This window comes from Neoarius graeffei, chromosome 11 (assembly GCF_027579695.1).
Source record: "Neoarius graeffei isolate fNeoGra1 chromosome 11, fNeoGra1.pri, whole genome shotgun sequence".
NCBI lineage: Eukaryota > Metazoa > Chordata > Actinopteri > Siluriformes > Ariidae > Neoarius > Neoarius graeffei.
In genome coordinates, this window is record NC_083579.1 from 8818472 (window position 1) to 8838727 (window position 20256).

Here is a 20256-nt window from a genome sequence, read left to right on the forward strand (position 1 = left end):
ACTTCATTGAAGCACCTTTTGATTTAATTACAGCATTCGGTCTTTTTGGGTTCACACCTGCCATCAATTAAAATAACTCTGATTAACCCCAAATAAAGTTCAGTTGTCCTAGTAGGATTTTCCTGACATTTACTCGGTTGCATCCTCCAGTAAAAGCCAGGGTTCACGGAAAGCTTACAAAGCACCAAAGGGATCTCACTGTTGAAAGGTATCAGCCAGGAGAAGGGGACAAAAACATTTCCACGGCATTAGATATACAGTTAGGCCCAAAAATATTTGGACAGTGACGCAAGTTTTGTTATTTTAGCTGTTTACGAAAACATATTCAGGATACGATTATATAATCATTATGGGCTTAAAGTGCAGACTCTCAGCTGTAATTTGAGAGTATTCACATCCAATTTGGAGCAAGGGTTTAGGAATTACAGCTCTTTAATACGTAGCCGCCTCTTTTTCAAGGGACCAAAAGTAATTGGACAATTGACTCAGAAGGCTGCAAAAAAAAAAAAAAATAACAAGGCTGCATGGGCTCTTCCCTCGTTAACCTGTCATCAATTAAGCAGTTAAAAGGTCTGGAGTTGATTCCAGGTGTGGCGTTTGCATTTGGAAGCTGTTGCTGTGAACACAACATGCGGTCAAAGGAGCGCTCAATGGAGGTGAAACAGACCATCCTGAGGCTGGAAAAAAAAAGAAATCTATCAGAGAGATCGCAGAAATGTTAGGAGTGGCCAAATCAACAGTTTGGTACATTCTGAGAAAAAAAAAAGAGTGCATTGGTGAGCTTGGGAACTCAAAAAGGCCTGGACGTCCACGGAAGACAGTCGCAGGTGGATGATCGCAGAATCCTTTCCATGGTGAAGAAAAACCCCTTCACAACATCCACTCAAGTGAAGAACACTCTCCAGGAAGTAGGTGTATCAGTATCTAAGTCTACCATAAAGAGAAGACTTCATGAGAGTAAATACAAAGGATTCACCACAAGGTGCAAACCATTAATCAGCCTCAAAAATAGAAAGGCCAGAATTGACTTTGCCAAAAAACACCTGAAGAAGCCAGCCCAGTTCTGGAACAGCATTCTTTGGACAGATGAGACTAAGATCAACCTGTACCAGAATGATGGGAAGAAGAAAGTTTGGAGAAGAATTGGAACAGCTCGTGATCCAAAGCACACCACATCTTCTGTAAAACATGGTGGAGGCAGTGTGATGGCATGAGCATGCATGGCTTCCAATGGCACTGGGTCACTTGTGTTTATTGATGATGTGACAAAAGACAGAAGCAGCCGGATGAATTCTGAAGTGTATAGGGAGATACTTTCTGCTCAGATTCAGCCAAATGCAGCAAAGTTGATTGGACGGCGCTTCACAGTACAGATGGACAATGATCCAAAACATATTGCAAAAGCAACCCAGGAGTTTTTTAAAGCAATGAAGTGGAATATTCTGCAATGGCCGAGTCAATCACCAGATCTCAACCCAATCGAGCATGCATTTCACTTCCTCAAGACAAAACTTAAGGCAGAAAGACCCACAAACAAGCAACAACTGAAGACAGCTGCAGTAAAGGCCTGGCAAAGCATCACAAAGGAGGAAACCCAGCATTTGGTGATGTCCATGGGTTCCAGACTTGAGGGAGTCATTGCCTGCAAAGGATTCTCAACAAAATATTGAAAAGTAACATTTTACTTAGGGTTATGTTTATTTGTCCAATTGCTTTTGAAATGAGGAGCGTTTGTATAAAAATAGCTACAGTTCCTACATGTTTAATCATATATTTTTGTTCAACTCCTTGAATTAAACCTTAAAGTCTGCACTTCAATTCTGTTGTAGTTGTTTCATTTCAAATCCAATGTGGTGGCATGCAGAGCCCAAATCATGAAGATTGTGTCACTGTCCAAATATTTCTGGGCCTAACTGTACCATGGAGCACAGTGAAGACAGTCATCAAGAAGTGGAGAAAATATGGGACAACAGTGACATTACCGAGAATTGGACGTCCCTCCAAAATTGATGAAAAGACCAGACGAAAACTGGTCAGGGAGGCTGCCAAGAGGCCAACAGCAACACTGAAGGAGCTGCAGGAATTTCTGGCAAGTACTGGTTGTGTACTACATGTGACGACAATCTCCTGTATTCTCCACATGTCTGGGCTATGAGGTAGGGTTGCAAGATGGAAGCCATTTCTTACAAAGAAAAACATTCAGGCCCGGCTAAATTTTGCAAAACAAGATATCAACTCTCCCAAAAGCATGTGGGAAAATGTGTTACGGTGTGACGAAACCAAGGTTGAACTTTTTGGCCACAATTCCAAAAGGTATACAAATACACTGCGCATCACCAAAAGAACACCATGCCCACGGTGAAGCATGGTGGTGGCAGCATGGTGGTGGCAGCATGGTGGTTCTTCAGCTGGAACAGGGGCTTTAGTCAAAGTGGAGGGAATTATGAACAGTTCTAAATACCAGTCAATTTTGGCCCAAAACCTTCAGGTGTCTGCTAGAAAGCTGAAGATGGAGAGGAATTTCATCTTTCAGCACGACAATGACCCCCAAAAAGTTTTGGAACGGCCCAGCCAGAACCCAGACCTAAATCCAATTGAAAATCTGTGGGGTGACCTGAAGGGGGCTGTGCACAAGATGCGCCCTCGCAATCTGACAGATCTGGAGCGCTTTTGCAAGGAAGAGTGGGCAAATATTGCCAAGTCTAGATGTGGCAGGCTGCTAGACTCCGACCCAAAAAGACCGAATGCTGTAATTAAATCAAAAGGTGTTTCGACAAAGTATTATGAAGTATTATATTTTAGTAAGAAAACCCCCATGTTATCAATCCAACAATAAATAGAATTCCAGAGCAGCATGTGTAAAGGAAGGAATTACCCCAGCATCCCATGTAGAACTAATCCCCTATGAATAGAGCTTTAGTCAGAGCAGGCTAGTGAAGCACAATGAGCTGCCGAACACCACAAACTGTGACTAAAGTACTTACTGTGTGTAAAAATAAGGAACTTTTTTTTATATATATAAAATAAAAACGACCATAGCGACCTATCTGAAGGCTGCTTTAGCTAATAATGCCACTCCTCGATTGGCTTGATCATGTTTTCAGCTTTATAAAGCAAATACCCTTGTGATGAAAATGTCTCCTAAGGTAGGACTTTTAACTGAAAGCATCTTCTCAGGATTTTCATTTCAAACAACCTTTCAGGACAGCATTTACGGTAACGTGTGACGTCTGGACACTGTGTAACTCAGAGTTAGCTTTTTGGCCAAAAGATGCCTCACAAATCTCATCTCATCATCTCTAGCTGCTTTATCCTGTTCTACAGGGTCGCAGGCAAGCTGGAGCCTATCCCAGCTGACTACGGGCGAAAGGCGGGGTACACCCTGGACAAGTCGCCAGGTCATCACAGGGCCGACACATAGACAACCATTCACACTCACGGTCAATTTAGAGTCACCAGTTAACCTAACCTGCATGTCTTTGGACTGTGAGGGAAACCGGAGCACCCGGAGGAAACCCACGCGGACACGGGGAGAACATGCAAACTCCACACAGAAAGGCCGTCGCCGGCCACGGGGCTCGAACCCGGACCTTCTTGCTGTGAGGCGACAGCGCTAACCACAACACCACCGTGCCGCCTGCCTCACAAATCATATCGAACAAAATTATTTGGTTACAATCACAGGGTTATAAAAGAATCTACGAAATGTTTTTCTTTGTAACTTTTCAGAAATCTAAGTGGGGGAAGCCCAAAAACTTACATTTGTATATGAACTCACTTTGTGATGTTTGGTCCGCCATTTTATTTTATTTTATTTATTTATTTTTCCATTGCTTGAGGGAGCTGTTGCACTGATTTATGGGTAATAGGCAGCACATCGATGTTGCCTTCAGTTTGGGGCAATATGAAGGCCTCTTAGACAGGAAACGAGTTGGATCGGTTTCAAACAGCCCTTCATACCTCGCTGTCTTGTTAGAGAACATCATGAGGCACCATTTTCCCTGATTTGAATACACCCATGACTGTCAAGCATAAGCGAGCTAATACCTCACGCAAACTGTTTAGCCTGCAAGCGTCTAGCAATTACACGCTGTATTTCACATGTCGAGTAAAAAGACGCAAACAATCCAGGCTTGTAGTACAGGCTTCAAGTCCGTCTCGTGCCCTAATTTTAAGGACTCATGACTTGACTTGGACTTGCTTTCCAATGAAGGTACCGCGCCTTTAAATTTGATACCTGGTGGGTGCGTAAGTTCCAATAGAATAACTAGAACCAAACAAAGGGAACTCGCACACCTATATGCCGACATAATAATGCACTTTTATTACATATTAAAACAAACAAAAAGTGCTACCCAAGTGAAAAGTGCAAACGTTTCAGTCACAATCGGACCATCCTCAGTGCAAACAATTAAACATAAAGACACACCCATAGGGTGGCACGGTGGTGTAGTGGTTAGCGCTGTCGCCTCACAGCAAGAAGGTCCAGGTTCGAGCCCCGTGGCCGGCGAGGGCCTTTCTGTGAGGAGTTTGCATGTTCTCCCCATGTCCGCGTGGGTTTCCTCCGGGTGCTCCGGTTTCCCCCGCAGTCCAAAGACATGCAGGTTAGGTTAACTGGTGACTCTAAATTGAGCGTAGGTGTGAATGTGAGTGTGAATGGTTGTCTGTGTCTGTGTCAGCCCTGTGATGACCTGGCGACTTGTCCAGGGTGTACCCCGCCTTTCGCCCGTAGTCAGCTGGGATAGGCTCCAGCTTGCCTGCGACCCTGTAGAACAGGATAAAGCGGCTAGAGATAATGAGATGAGACACACCCATATATAGACAAGGCCACGTACATGGAAAACAGGTAGTAGATCTACAACCAAGCTTGAATACAGGTTAAGATGCATGGATAAAGACATCCTATCATCAGTACCGTTCCTGTTATGATTTAACTAATGACAAAATTTATAGTAATAATAAATGTCATAAGGAAAGAAAATAACAAAAAAATATATATATATATCCTCCTAAGACCCAAGCTGTTTTTTTTACATGCATTTTTTATTTCTTTTTGCTATTTGGGCTTATTAGAACCTGATTAGAATAAAAACTAAGCATCATCTTTGATAAGATGTACTTTTTGAGAAAAAGTATGTCCACATGTGGATTCTTGTTCTGAATTTCTAAAAAGTGCTGTCCACGTATGTGACCGCTAGGCCCTAGGAGGAGATATATATATATATATATATATATATATATATATATATATATATATATATATATAAATTAAATTAAAATTAAATAAAAAATATATTTAAAAAAATAATAAAAAATATATTAAAAATAAAACACACACAAAAAAACCCCATCAAACAATAAACGTAAGACTAAGTAAGACGTAAGACTAAGATTATTTTATCAGTTTCACAACAGGAAGACGCTATAACATCAGAAAATTTATAACATGTAATTCTATCAATGTGATCTACCTCCTAAGTTGTCCCTGTGGTCTACAATATGTGGGGTGCACCCGCAGACAGTTGAGACTCCGTCTCAATGAGCATCGGAGCGCGATATATAGGGGGGACTCTAAATCGCCAGTTGCAAGACACTTCAATGAAGCTAAACATTCGGCTAATGATCTTAAGTTTGTTGGCATTGACAGAGTTCTCCCTAATCATCGTAGTAGCTGTACTAGTCAGTTTTTACTTAGATGTGAGGCGAGATGGATTTTTTATTTAAAAACATTGCAACCGAATGGATTGAATGATGATTTTGACTTGACTTGTTTTCTATGAATAGTTTGTACACTTAGTCTTACGTTTATTGTTTGATGTTTTTTTTGTGTTTATATATATATATATATATATATATATATATATATATATATATATATATATATATAATTTTTTTTTTTTTTAAATTTAATTTTATGTGTGTGTGTGTGTGTGTATATATATATATATATATCTCATCTCATCTCATTATCTCTAGCCGCTTTATCCTTCTACAGGGTCGCAGGCAAGCTGGAGCCTATCCCAGCTGACTACGGGCGAAAGGCGGGGTACACCCTGGACAAGTCGCCAGGTCATCACAGGGCTGACACATAGACACAGACAACCATTCACACTCACATTCACACCTACGGTCAATTTTAGAGTCACCAGTTAACCTAACCTGCATGTCTTTGGACTGTGGGGGAAACCAGAGCACCTGGAGGAAACCCACGCAGACACGGGGAGAACATGCAAACTCCGCACAGAAAGGCCCTCGCCGGCCCCGGGGCTTGAACCCAGGACCTTCTTGCTGTGAGGCGACAGCGCTAACCACTACGCCACCGTGCCGCCCTATATATATATATATATATATATATATATATATATATATATAAAATTTTTTTTTTGTTATTTTCTTTCCTTATGACGTTTATTATGACGATAAATTTTGTCATTAGTTAAATCACAACAGGAACGGTACTGATGATAGGATGTCTTTGTCCATGCATCCAAACCTGTATTCAAGCTTGGTTGTAGATCTACTACCTGTTTTCCGTGTACGTGGCCTTGTCTATATATGGGTGTGTCTTTATATTTAATTGTTTGCACTGAGGATGGTCTGATTGTGACCGAAACGTTTGCACTTTTCACTTGGGTAGCACTTTTTGTTTGTTTTAATATGTAATAAAAGTGCATTATTGTATCGGCATATAGGTGTGCGAGTTCCCTTTGTTTGACTTGGACTTGAGCACTGATGACTGAGACCCCGTCCACATGTAGCCGGGTATCTGCTAAATCGAAGATATTTTTCTACGTTTTGGCCTGTCATCCACATGAAAACACATCAAAAACGAATATTTAAAAAAACTCCGGGCAAAGTGAAGATTTTTGAAAACTCCGTGTATGCCTTTTCGTGTAGACAGAGATAACCGGAGTTTTGCGTTTTAGAACGTCACAATCTGCGCCAAAAAAATGACAACAAATCTGCCCTGACATCAAACGTGCGACCTTTGTTTACTGCAGAAGCCAGATTAAGCATGGACTTAAGCTAGCCGCACACCACGGCGATCCACGCGGTACCGAACTGACCCATTTCAGAGCCGACTCCCGACAGGGCACGCACATATCCCCCGACTGTTGACGAGTGCAGTCACGATTGAAGCGACACGTGACAACTTAATAGCTTTGTGATTGGCTATTGGATATAGTTACTGTTAAATCCAACACTTGAAGATGCTACAGGCTGAATTACAAATGACACAACACGGAATATGTAGCGCACTATCTAGGCTGCATGAGCTATTATTTCCAACCTTAAATAGTGCACTTATATAGGGGAGTTAAAGCGATTTGGAATTCAGCCACACAACTTGAGCAGAGTGGCTTTCCAGCCCACTGTGTCTATGGATAAAGCTTCAGTCTATGGAATTACAGTATATACCTGCATTAGGTGCTACCAACACGTATTTCTCGCGCTAGAAATTGTGTTTAATGATGTCACGTGTTATATGTGAAAGATATGATTGGCTATTGCTAGCGACTCTCGCCGATCAGTCTGGCTCCCGATTAGTTTTTCGAATCGGCTGTGAGATGAGTCGGGACCATCGAAAACTAGTCTTTATGCCTGACTCGCGACTTCAGTTGGCTCGGTACGCTGAAAATCGGCGTAGTGTGCGGCTAGCTAAAGAGTAATGGATCGGAGTAGTGCCTTGAAAGCGTTAATTATTGTGCAGGTGCTATTTACATGTTTAATTTTAGAAGCCCAACTACTGCTCCAAGAGCACAGGCGATGTGATTAGGGGGTAGGATTTGGGGAAATAATGCCATCTACAGGTTTGGAATGCTTATGAATGTGATTGAAAACGCAGATGTTCGGTTATGTGTGGAAGGGATTTTTTTCGAAGACGAGGTGGTGTGGATAAAACATTTTTATAAACGGAGGGGGGGAAAATGTTCGGTTTTAAAAATACCCGGCTACGTGTGTACATGGCATCAGACTCGTAAATTGGAGACGAGGAGTGTGTGTGTGTGGGGGGGGGGGGTTCTTTTATTTTTTTGGAATGTTGTCATAATTTGGCATAAGAGACTTGTATCAACATTAATGTTAATGGCGGTAAAATGCCTGGAGAGAACACCTCTAGGATTGTACGCTTTGCTTATACAGACTTCTCGTGCAGTGGGAATAAATGCACTGCTGTGTGTTCCATACGTAGAAGAACTATCGAGGAGACGACGGGGACAACCTCGAACTTCAATCGTCATTTGGCAAGACGACACCCAGAAGGAAGTGACGCGCTATGTTCATTGTTGATAGCGGGGCTTGCTTGCTGAGCGATGAACTAGCTAGTGTTAACCTCTCATGTTTGCCCTGTTAATAGTGGGCGGGGCTTGCTGAGCAATGAATGAGCTTTTTATCTGTAGCCTATTAACTAAAACGGGGCAGTCGAGCAGTAGCGTTAGTCCAACACAGTAGCAGAGATGCTTTCACATAAAGCCAGCAACAGCCACCGTTAAATGGTGCCGTTGGAGTCTTGTTCTCGGACTCGACTAGAAATTTTCTTTAATGGCTTAGACTTGACTGAGGCCCTGTCCACACGGCAACGGATTCAGGTGAATCCGATATAATTGTTTAGCATTTAGGCCTGGCGTCCACACGGCACCGGCGTTTTGGGTGCCCCAAAACGCAATCTTTTGAGAACGGATGAGTAGAACGGATTTGTTTACGATGACGTCACAGCCACATGACTGTCAGTGCTTCACGCCGGGTAGAAGTGTAACGAACTCGATGCGAGTTGTCAACAAATCCTATAACTTGGTTCATGAAACGCGCTTACAAAATATTTTTACTGTGAATATTTATTGTGTAATGGTGCAAAGTGAGAGAGAGAGAGAATAGCCCTTAGGGCAGAGTCAATCCCGCCAGCAAAAATAGGGAAAAAAAGGAGCGATCTCACCTCTTCAGATGTTGGTTTAAGTCCTACAATACATTCCTCAAAAAGGGCGTAGAAGAACAAAGTAATCCATCAACGTGTAGCATTCAATTTATTCCGGACCTTTAAAGACGCCGCCTTCCACGTAGAATCATACGTCATCCTCGCCGCCATATTGGATGGGTCAAAGCGGAGAATAAAGATGCCTCATTCATGTACTGCATTTAACTGTACCAACAGGTTTGCCATCCAAACGAGATCACATGGGATTACCTTTCACAGGTGAGACTGGAAAAATACTTTTCATTGTATTTGGTCATTATAATGTAATTTTACGAACAGATTTTTCTGACTTTGTGGCTAATATGAAGTTTTACTGATCGTTGCCCATGTGGACGCGAGCCCCGGGGCCGGCAAGGGCCTTTCTGTGCGGAGTTTGCATGTTCTCCCCGTGTCCGCGTGGGTTTCCTCCGGGTGCTCCGGTTTCCCCCACAGTCCAAAGACATGCAGGTTAGGTTAACTGGTGACTCTAAATTGAGCGTAGGTGTGAATGTGAGTGTGAATGGTTGTCTGTGTCTATGTGTCAGCCCTGTGATGACCTGGCGACTTGTCCAGGGTGTACCCCGCCTTTCGCCCGTAGTCAGCTGGGATAGGCTCCAGCTTGCCTGCGACCCTGTAGAAGGATAAAGCGGCTACAGATAATGAGATGAGAAGTTCATTGTTGCCCACTTGTACATTATACATTTTTACAGCATTGGCAATAAAGCGTTTCAAGCTTTAAGTATGAGTAATTGCTTTCTTGATCACCCCTTTTACCAGGGGCGGTTCTAGCCATTTTGGGGCCCTAGGCGAAATACAGACATGGGGCCCTCAAAAGTCAGTCTTGAAACACACATACAGAATAATGGCCATCCCTACTTGGCACATGCCATATCTCCTTGCTGTAAATTCAGAAAAAAAAAAGATAGCAAACTGCCACTAACGATGTGCCCCAAATAAGCTCCACAGTGAAACAGGTTTGAGATTACTCCAGCATTTGCCAAAATTCTGACGGTGTTTATTGCTCAGATCAAACCAGAAAGAGAGACAGCGACAAGGCAAACAACAGAAGAAGAGACAGTAGAGAGAGAGAGAGAGAGAGAGACAATTTTGAGTCAATCTCCATATTTTAATAAAACAAGGATATCTGAAATCCAATTATTATTTTTACTCCACAGATACATATTACCAGATATAAAATGATCTTATTCTTATCAGAAGTAGAACACAAATGGATCCATATTACCAGATACACATTACCAGAGATACAAAATGATCTTACTGTTATCAGAACTACAACACAAATGGATATTACTCTATCGAAACCTCTACATTTCAATGGGATAAGACTGATGCCAAGATAAATGTACAAGAGAGAGAGTGAGAGAGTAAGAGAGTTTGTGTGTGTGGGAGGGAGCCATTTAGTGACCGGCAATACAGTGGTTGAGAGACAGATACAGAGGGATTGTGAGTTTGTAAAGGATGCAGCCAGTACATTATTGAAATGTCCTTAATCTTCAAAATTTCATTGCTCATGTATTCCATCACCATTCCATAATGGGGTGTAGGTGGGTGGGTGTGTGAGAGAGAGAGAGAGAGAGAGAGAGAGTGTTTGTGTGCGTGCGTGTGCGCGTGGGGGCGGGGCAGGGCGGGGCGGGGGTAGAGAAAGAGAGAGGTATGAGTTTTTAAAGGTTGCAGCCAGTACATTACTGAAAAGTCCTTAATCTCCAAATGTCCATTGTTCATCATAATCATATGAGAAAGAAAGTCCTACTTGTTGCTGGCTTCTCCAAAGTCTTCATAGAAAGGTGGTGTGCAGAAGTATGGAACCCAAACTACACGAGCATGTTCCTCAACAGCGGAGGTTGAGGCTGTAGCAGACTCAGGCGATTTGAAAAATGTAGTTAGTTTCAGAAGCGCAGCTGCATTCTTTTTGCTTTGTGCCCTTTTTTTTCGTTTAGCGCAACCACTCTCATAACTGCGCTTCATCTTGTTTACGGTTCCCTCTGCTGTGGTTTGAATTTCCGTCGCGCACCTGTCTACGTCGTCAGATCACGGACTAGTCCAATGTAAAACAACCAGGGTGTGTGTGTGTGCTGGGACAAATACTATATACACACATGAATTCGATATTCTGATGCTATTTTGGTGTGTTTTGCCATTTATATCATTGACTACTTAATATCAGAGACAAATTAAGATTACGGGTGGCACGGTGGCGTAGTGGTTAGCGCTGTCGCCTCACAGCAAGAAGGTCCTGGGTTCGAGCCCCGGGGCCGGCGAGGGCCTTTCTGTGTGGAGTTTGCATGTTCTCCCCGTGTCCGTGTGGGTTTCCTCCGGGTGCTCCGGTTTCCCCCACAGTCCAAAGACATGCAGGTTAGGTTAACCGGTGACTCTAAATTGACCGTAGGTGTGAATGTGAGTGTGAATGGTTGTCTGTGTCTATGTGTCAGCCCTGTGATGACCTGGCGACTTGTCCAGGGTGTACCCCGCCTTTCGCCCGTAGTCAGCTGGGATAGGCTCCAGCTTGCTTGCGACCCTGTAGAACAGGATAAAGCGGCTAGAGATAATGAGATGAGATGAGAAATTAAGATTACATATATATTGTTTGGTGTTTACCGTGACGGGGCTGACTGTTAGGGGCCCCCAAATTTGGGGGGCCCTAGGCAACCGCCTTGGTTTGCCTAATGGTAAGTCCGCCCCTGCCTTTTAGTAAAAACACCTACAAAATAAAACATACCACTGCTGCGGGCACCCCACCCCATGGGAGTCGTGCCCTTGGTGGTCATGGCCCCAAGGAGCCGTGGTGGGCGTCCCTTATTTTCATTTCTGAATGGTGGCAACCCTAGCGTTGACTGAAAATTTACTTTTAATACTTAAGTATTTTTAAAAGCAAGTGCTTCAGTACTTAAGTAAAAATTTGACTGGAGAACTTTCACTTGTATCGGAGTAACATTTGACCAGCGGGATCTGAATTTTGACTTAAGTAATGAAGTTGGGTACTTTGTCCAGCTCTGGTGTTACACTGTGAGACTAAACTTGGTATTGATGCATTGAAGACCAAATTCCGGTATCGTAGCAACCCTGTGTTTGATATTAATACCGTAGTTGTATTGGGTAAAGGGGCGTGGCTTGTAGTTTTAGCGTTTCTTCCAGCTTTGTTCATATTTCATCTGTCACTTGTTAAACGATGGGAATTCCGCATGAACTCGAGTCAGAATATGTTTGAGAATCGGCACCTTATAAATGCAAACTTGTCTCCCCCCCCCCTTTGCAAATCCGTTATTTTGTATTCTGGTCGAGTTTTAAGGATATTGTTCAACTGACAGTTTCTAAATCATAAAGAATGTGTTCCCGCAGAGCAAAGCAGAGTCCCTTCTGTCAAAATCTGGTGTGTGTGTGGAGGATAAATGTTTAATCGGCCATTTTTTCCCCCGATAAACACTTGAAAGAACCATAAAATTTCTCCCTCCAGTCAGTGCAGTGTTTATAGCTGTGGCAACACGTCGCACAGTGACATTCAGTTTGAATTGTTTTTCTAAAGTGTGTGTGTGTGTGTGTGACTGCAGGACATTCTCTCAAGCGTGGATTTAAAAAATATATATATATTGTGCTCAAAACTATATATGTGGGTTGTGAACCTACCTCCAAGGCAGAGAACGCTCAGAAACAAACACACACGTGTTTAAAAAAAAAAAAAAAAATCCTCAGGGATCAAGCCTTACACACTCAATATCTCATTAGGGACGAACACTGCGCTGCTTTGAAGTGCCATATGGAGGAAAAAAAAAATCGAGGCAGGGAAAGCAGATGTTCCATCCTTTACTCACTGTTTATATATGGCGCTGGCATGTGATTGGTTCGAGTTTAATCATCCTCTTTATTGCTCGCTACTTAGCATGAGAATAAAAACCTCACACTCCTGTGACTTCGGCCGCTTCAGACTTGTGCACGGACTTGACAGCGCTGCTCTCTGCATCTACATATTGCCATGTGTAGCTTTTCTATTCCAATTAACGAAAACCTGATTAGTGATTTCTCTATTCAAGCATGTGCACACACTTCTAATATATTTAACATATTTATATGTGGCAGATCACAGAATCCAGGGACACATGTCGGCCCGGGGGCATTTTGAGTTATTGACAGATTCAGAAAGTACAGTTTCTAAGCTTTCCAATGATGCCTTCCATGTGGAGATCTGACAATATTTGAAGAATGTGTGGCCTTTTGAAAGTGTATACTTCTTAAAACAGAAAAGGGAGAAAATCGCCCTCAAAGTTTTCCATCTCAGCTACTCTGGGTGCAGGGCGGGCACATAATGCTGCTCATTTGCATGACATTAAGGAAAGCCCTACCCCCTACGAGCTAGCACGATACTACTTTCATGTAAACAAAGATCACCACGTCAATTTTCCTTCCATGCAAAGTATGCCCAACACAATTATGAAGTACAAAAATAAGTCCTAAAGTATACTTTAACGTTTTGTGGTTGAAAAATTACTCACACCGTAAGAAAGAAAGATAGCACGATGATGACACAGCTAACACAACACTAGTTTCATGTAAAGCCTCGGTCACAACCGGCCGTACCGTACGCGCTCTTACGGCCGGTCTACATGCAAAAAACGCATGAAACGCACGAGAGCGCGCGTGTGAAAAGCATGAGCGCGCGTGTGTGATGTGCTGATTTTCGAGCCGCAGACCGGCCGCAGAGGTTCTTTGTCATGTCAAACAAACTCTAAGGGCGCTTACGTTTTTTTCAGGTTGCAAGACAAACTTACGGCCAACGCGCATCTTTCTCCGTGAACAAAAAAAAAACCCGCAGCGATTTGGGAAACGCCAAAAATCACACGGCCAAAAAATCGTACGTCCGGTTGTGACCTAGGCTTAACCAAACCACAACACTCTCCGTTACATGCAAAAATAACCACACAGCCTTAGATTAATAAACTCACCCCATCAGAAAGAGAAACGGCGCCTTGCACACACCAATGCCTCCGATGGAATGTAGTCCTAGAACGGTCCGTGTATCATCCGATCATTCAAGTATTCCATTCAATCTGGAAAACGAGGTTGCGTTTTTTTTTTTGCTAGAAATGGTTATCTCCGATGTAAATACCGAGTGTCTGTTTGCTTCGCGGTGTTTCAGCTCCTCTGCGCTCTGTTTAGTAACTCATTCCATAGTGAAATCACACGCCTGCATGCAGTTAAGTAGCCATGCGCTCAGCTCGCATCATACAGCTGATTCACGAAAAAAAAAACAAAAGACTTAAATCATGTGAATGGCCCATATGGTAATTTACCCACACCCCCCAGCAGGCTACAGTCCTGACAAAAACGAGACAATTTGCAACAAAAAATGTATGCTTTTCCAACAAAACAATCTATTATCTGAAATACTGATTGCATTCTTCAAGATCTCAACTTGCACATGATGGAAAAAAAACAAAAATCACAAATTTCGAAAAAAAAAGCTTCTTTTGCGATTATCTCAGATTTGTTTCGGTCGACATGTGTCCCTGGATTCGGTGAGGGGTCACATATAAATGAGCATCACAAGCTCGTGTCTGGACGTGAGATGGGGAAAAAAAAACCACACTAATGTCCTGTTATACCGCAGGAAAATAATCAGTGGCTAGATGAGGTGATGTGAAGCGGCGTTTCGGTTACTGTTCTGAAGTTGATTCTTTTCTAACGGCGGCACATCCTGAGGTGTTTTATTCCTCTTATAATCACTACAGTTTGCCAAACATTATGCTGTTTTATTATCCGTTTATAGTTGCACTTAATGTTGTGGAATGTCTGGAGAAGCCATGGCCTAATGGTTAGAGAAGCAGCTTTGGGACCAAAAGATTGCTGGTTTGATTCCCTGGACCAGCGGGAATGGCTGAAGTGCCCTTGAGCAAGGCACCTAACCTCCAAGTGCTCCCCAGGGTATGTTGTACATCGCTCTGGATAAGAGCGTCTGCTAAATGTCTGTAAAACAATTAAGTTATTCCATGAAATCGAGTCGTACATGACTTGATCGCTGATGAGGCACGTAGCACCAAGTTGGCTATAAGCCATGTACGATGTGATTGATTGATTGATTGATTGGAATAGCTGTTTTATTCTATCGACATTCACTGGATTTTGAGAAGTGGAGCATTTTTTTTTTTTTGCAAATTCGATAAATAAAAACTTTATACAAAACGTCTGACACAATTTCCGCTTAGAATGTAAATGACAGGAGCAATTTGTGAAATTCTTGGAAAAAAAGTTCTTACCATCAAATATTTTCATTTTATATATATGGCGGCACGGTGGTGTAGTGGTTAGCGCTGTCGCCTCACAGCAAGAAGGTCCTGGGTTCGAGCCCCGTGGCCGGCGAGGGCCTTTCTGTGCGGAGTTTGCATGTTCTCCCCGTGTCCGCGTGGGTTTCCTCCGGGTGCTTCGGTTTCCCCCACAGTCCAAAGACATGCAGGTTAGGTTAACTGGTGACTCTAAATTGAGCGTAGGTGTGAATGTGAGTGTGAATGGTTGTCTGTGTCTATGTGTCAGCCCTGTGATGACCTGGCGACTTGTCCAGGGTGTACCCCGCCTTTCGCCCGTAGTCAGCTGGGATAGGCTCCAGCTTGCCTGCGACCCTGTAGAAGGATAAAGCGGCTACAGATGATATGAGATTTTTTGTATTTTTGGGGGGTTTTGTTTTCGAGTAGAGTTGGTTCAGAAACGCGCTCCGCCATTTTGTTTTTCTCTGCATCAGCTTATATCCTAGTAGTAGAGTAGCCAATCAGAGCGTGCAATTGCTCATATCCAGTGACTGTGCATAGATTAATTCCTGTTATTCCTTACGTTTTACTATCAATATACAACAGTGCTGCTGAATTCTCCATTCTGATTGGTCACAAGGTGTTGATTCATTTTCTACAACAGACCGCTGTACATTTTATTTATTTAACAACAAAAGAAACCTGGTAAATGTTCATGGAACGGCTCGAACAGTTACATCGACAGTTGTTGTTTTTTTTTTGTAATAAGAGTATATTTAACCCTTTGATGCAAAACATACCGTATGCACACCCTTTCTAATGCACAACATGGGTCAAAAACGACCCGCATCCATTTTCCAGGTTATTTCATGCCGACTGAGTTTTTCTTTGCTCTGTCTTTTGAAATCAGTTTATTTTATGATTGAATATTCCAAGTATTCTTTAAATATCTTGATTTTAATTACCACAAATCATTAATTTAATTTTTTCTTTCCTACTTTATGAACAAAAATACTTTTTATATTACTACACATGGGTCATCCAAGTGTGATTTAAAATTAAATGTCTTAATACTATAATAATAATTTGTTTCAAGTAATTACTTTAGCAGTGAATGGGGCCAGTTATTTATTTATTTATTAACTATGTAGTTAGCGAAGCCAACTACAATAAAATTAGCCAGCTAAAGTAGAATATGTCGACAGCTCGGTAGCTAATAGTAATTACTTGTAACTTTCTGACAAGTAATCTACTCACTCTCAAGGGAACCTAAACGTAATCAATTTTTTTCTAAGGTAATGTTAGAACAATTGAAAAACATTCCTTGCATGTATTAGATGGGCAAAGAGCGCTGTGCTGAGCTGTGAAATGTCTGACACAAGCACAATTCACAGTTCCCACCAAACGCTGGAGTAAATGCGTGCGGGTCGGTTCTGACCCATGTGTGTAAACTTGATGTAGAATTACAAAAGCTGTGCTTGTTCATAACTTAAGAAAGGAAAAATAAAAATGATGATTTGTGCTAAACAAAAACAAGATATTTACTGCATATTTGGAAAAGTAAATGACAAAATGAATTTATTTCAAAAGTATATCATAGAAACACTCAGCCATACATGAAATAACCTGGAAAATGAACGCAGGTTGTTTTTGACCCATGTTGTGCATTAGAAGGGTAGTAATACAAAAATGGTTTTTATTCAAAAAGTAAGAAAGGAAAAAATAAAATAAGGATGGATGATGATCAAAAACAAGTTAATTGAGGAACACCTTGAATACTGAATGATGGAATTAATTTATTGCAAAGATATAGAAGATAAAAACTCAGCCGGGTCACTTTTGACCCATGTTTTGCATCAAAGGGTTAAACATTTTTCTTTGTTTATTGGGTAAAATATCTGAAATACAAGTCGCTGTGAATGAGCGGTTACTATAGAAACGAAGATAAACCATTGAGACTTCTTCCATAAAATGCTTATGGACTCCTTTCTTTTTATGAAAAAGTTTCTTTGTTAAATAACTTTTTTTTTCATCAATCTGTGTAAGCTGTTACCATAGAAACAATGACATATTAGAACGAACGTGTTAACACAGACCTGTGATTCGCAGCTGCACTCCTGTCCGAGCTGCTGATTTAGGAAATAAATCAATACCTTCTGACCAATCAGAATGGAGAATCGAAGAGTGCTGTGGTAGAACACTTAATAATGTCAGATGTTCTACAGATACAATATACAGCAGAACGCGTATAAACAATATACAGCTTGAAAATAAAACGTGCGCGGAATTTTTGTTACACATCTTTTGAAATGCATTTTATATTGAAAGCGCCGTTATTCAAATCCGTCCATCCTGGCAGTCGTACAGCGAATGATGGAATTCTGTTTTTAATGTCTATTAAACTGCAACCTCATCCATCAAAGCTGCTTACATTATCATGCTTCTGGCAGAGCGGAGTCGTCTCGGGGAAATGGAGAAAGAAAGCAGGGTGTTCTGTCTGTACCGGATTTCACAAACCACTGGTCACTAAAATGCTGCATCTAGTGAATAATGAATAGTTACAGGAAGAAAAAAAGGTGCCTCGGGTTTTGGAGGAAACGCATCGAATGCTGATTCCTGTAACTGGATTTGAGAAATAAATATATTTAAAGAATCACCTACTTAAATAATCTTGACTTGTTTTTCCTTAAGTATTTATTATATACTTATGTTTACAGTGTAAGTGTTCTTTTTTTTTTGCGCAAAAGTTTAATTGTGAAGTACTTCAATTTAAAAAAAGAGAAAATTTTAAAGGTGCTATATGCAGGAATTGCAAGGTTTCAGTCACATGACTTTTCTTAGCGGTTTTACCAGAAGTGAAATAGCTGATGGTCTAAACAGCTGCCGTAGTGCAAGCAACTAGCGATAACTTATCAGAGTATGCTGTCATGCTCCGCCCCGGACTTCCACTCCAGGGATTTATCATCTCCCAGTTCAGCGCTAATCCGGATCCGGGACAGGACTTTCTTCTTGCCGGCATTCACTTCCTGGTTTGCTCTGTTGTGTATAATAATAATAATAATAATAATAATAATAAGTTAAATGTATATAGTGCCTTTCAAGAAACCCAAGGACGCTTTACAATTATAAACAAGGAAAATAAATAAATAAATAAATAAATAATAAAAAAAAAAGTAAAAAGTCCACCAAGTAGGGGTCAGGATGTAATTCCCGTGGTGTCGCAGCCACAGTTCCACCAAAAGGCACACGAAAATGAGTCCCACATCTCCAGCACCGCCGCCGTGACGCCGTCAGCAACATCGTTCGAACACCACACCGTGGATCCACAAAGCGAGCAGAGAAGCTCCGTCACGCAGAGCGCTGGTTTGTCTCAAACCGCCTGCACAGCCGCCGCGACGCCACCGAGCAACATCGCTCGGAACATCACGCCAAGCGTTAAAGCACAGAGTGCTGGACAACCATGATGTAAAATGAGCAACGAGCTCACTGCAGTCCATAGCTGGGAGCGCAGGCATCACCCATGGCGAACCAAGGCCTGGAGGGAACCGACGCCCAAATTGGGTCCGGAGCTACACCACAACCGGCGGACAAAACACTCAAACAAACATCAAACTACACTCACACACAGAAAAAATAAATAAATAAAATGAAAATAGAAAAAGAAATAAAATTAAATTAAAAGAAGCTCTGGTGAGAAGCAGCAGCCAGAACGCGCACGACGTACTCTCAACCGGAAACGGAAAAAAAAAGGTCGTATAAAAAGGCCGTTCTCAGAAAGGGACTTTGCCAGAACGTCTCGTTGGTTTTTCACATCGTCTCTGCGCCGTTATTGCTTCTTGGATTTTGCTCTGTTTTGCCGGTTTCTTGTCACGGTTTTTTGCACTACGTTTTTGTCTTTTTTCATGTGTGTTGTGCTACGTTTTTGTCTCAAGTTTTTTGTCTGGACTTTTTTTTTTTTTATCCTTGCCTGCCTTGTTTTTTGTCCCTGGATTATTTTTGGTTTATTGTTTACTCCTATTAAATCTTTATTCTTATTGGATTTACTGGTCTGTGTTCTGCTCTTGGATCCTCACCACATCTCACCACCCATAACATACTTGTAATCTAGAAGCCACTGTTCACTTTAGATATATTCAGAAGATCGCTACGTGCAATGGAATCGACCCCTACAGTCTGGGAAAGAAGGATTTGTTAGAGGATCTTGAAAACTAGCCTTCAGTTGAGTTCCCCGACATCTCGAACTATCTGGTGTTGCAGACGTCCTTCTACACCGCAAAACAGATGAAAGCATGGAAGAGTATGGGAGGCTTACAACTGTTTTTTTTGTTTTTTTTTTTGGTATGTGGCTGGGTAAAGGACCTCGGTATCAAGTCACTGCCGAATTAATCTTGTATTTTTTAAGCTTTTCGTTCACGTCTTTACAATGAAGCGCTGCGAGTTGAAGTGCAAACAAACAGTTGGCTTGATTCTCACTTGTGTTGGCTCTTATCTCTCAGATAAATCATTCACAAAGATCATCAGAAACCCCTTTAAAGACCTGGATCTTAACTCTCAGGTCGCCGACCCCCCACAGGGGACTTTTAGGACTGTTAGTAAACACACATCTAAAGCTCCGCGAGTTTTTGTGCTAGAAACATTCAAGTTACACCACTAGAAACCTTGAATCTTCTAGTCTTCAAATATTTACAGGTGCTGGTCATGTAATTAGAATATCATGAAAAAGTTGATTTATTTCAGTAATTCCATTCAAAACGTGAAACTTGTATATTATATGCATTCATTACACACAGACTGATATATTTCAAATGTTTATTTCTTTTAATTTTGATGATTATAACTGACAACTAATGAAAATTCCAAATTCAGTATCTCAGAAAATTAGAATATTACTTAAGACCAATACAAAAAAAGGATTTTTAGAAATGTTGGCCAACTGAAAAGTATGAACATGAAAAGTATGAGCATGTACAGCACTCAACACTTAGTTGGGGCTCCTTTTGCCTGAATTACTGCAGCAATGCGGCGTGGCATGGAGTCGATCAGTCTGTGGCACTG

General features: G+C 41.7%; 1 protein-coding gene across 2 annotated transcripts in view; it reads left to right on the plus strand.

Moving 5' to 3' along the window:
- Positions 1 to 20256, plus strand: part of chrm3a (cholinergic receptor, muscarinic 3a) — a 430205-nt gene that overhangs the window by 308770 nt on the left and 101179 nt on the right. The gene's annotated exons all lie outside the window — the stretch shown is intronic.